The sequence below is a fragment of the Engraulis encrasicolus genome, chromosome 12 (assembly GCF_034702125.1).
Source record: "Engraulis encrasicolus isolate BLACKSEA-1 chromosome 12, IST_EnEncr_1.0, whole genome shotgun sequence".
Classification (NCBI taxonomy): Eukaryota; Metazoa; Chordata; class Actinopteri; order Clupeiformes; family Engraulidae; genus Engraulis; species Engraulis encrasicolus.
The window spans coordinates 54,583,958-54,584,996 of NC_085868.1; the positions used below are offsets into that span (position 1 = coordinate 54,583,958).

Here is a 1,039-nt window from a genome sequence, read left to right on the forward strand (position 1 = left end):
TTGTACCTTGCCCGGTACCAATAAGGGGGCCGGTGTGTAGGAGCCATTTGTATTTATTTTCTTTTTGTGTGACACCTGCTGGCCAAATTAAGTATAAACCTTGGAATGTATTGGAAATAGGTGACGTTGAGTGGAGCCCGGTGCTTGGCACTGCTTAATTGCTTCACCTGGGTTATAATTGGACAGCGTGTGGCTTGAGTAGGAGCTCGCTGATGGAATGCCTAGAAGTTCAACTAGAACGGAGGTTAGAGACGCCAGCAGGCACACAAGATTTAATTTCAAGGTGATTCCAAGTGATGTTTTTTTTGTTTATTTTTGATTCAAAAGGAATCTTTATTTTTCGTGACAACATGGAAACATTTTCTTGTTTAATGGAATAAATCAACCTGATATTATGTCAACCTAATGGCGTCCAAGAACTGCTTCATAAGGAGACAGTACAACGTGGCTCCCCGTCGGGGAATCGAACCCCGGTCTTCCGCGTGTCAGGCGGAGATACTGTCCACTATACTAACGAGGAAATTCAGCTCTTCATATGAACTGCTTCATAAGGAGACAGTACAGAGTTTGAATAACAAAAATTATGAAATGTTATATTGAGATTTTGAATTATGGGCTATTAAAATGTATATTAGCTGTAATAATGAAAATAAATAGTTTATCACGATATAAACGATAGAGGAGAAATTTCACGATAGACATGTTTCTCTCGTCCTCACGATATGTCTCGTCATATCGCCCAGCCCTATTTACAGTTTTTCTCGATTGCGTACACGCATTTTTCGGTATCAGTTCTCGAATTCTCAAAACTCTACACACAAATCTCCAAACCTCACACACAACGGGCAAAACTCCTCACTACCTCTGCAAAAAGCACGTCTTGTCTCAAAACAATGTACTCTCTTCTAAAAAGGTCATTTTGTTCTCAAATGACACACACAAGCAGTCATTTTAATACACTCTTATGTGAACCAGTGAACACTAATATGCACAAGGTAAAACTCTATACTCAACTTGACACACAGTAGAAACTTATTTT

The 1,039-nt window shown here is 39.4% G+C and overlaps 1 non-coding gene across 1 annotated transcript; it reads right to left on the bottom strand.

Moving 5' to 3' along the window:
- Nucleotides 1-448: 448 nt before the first annotated feature.
- Nucleotides 449-520, bottom strand: trnav-gac (transfer RNA valine (anticodon GAC)). The gene has a single exon. It is a non-coding gene; the product is annotated as a tRNA-Val (tRNA).
- Between the last annotated feature and the right edge of the window lie 519 nt (nucleotides 521-1,039).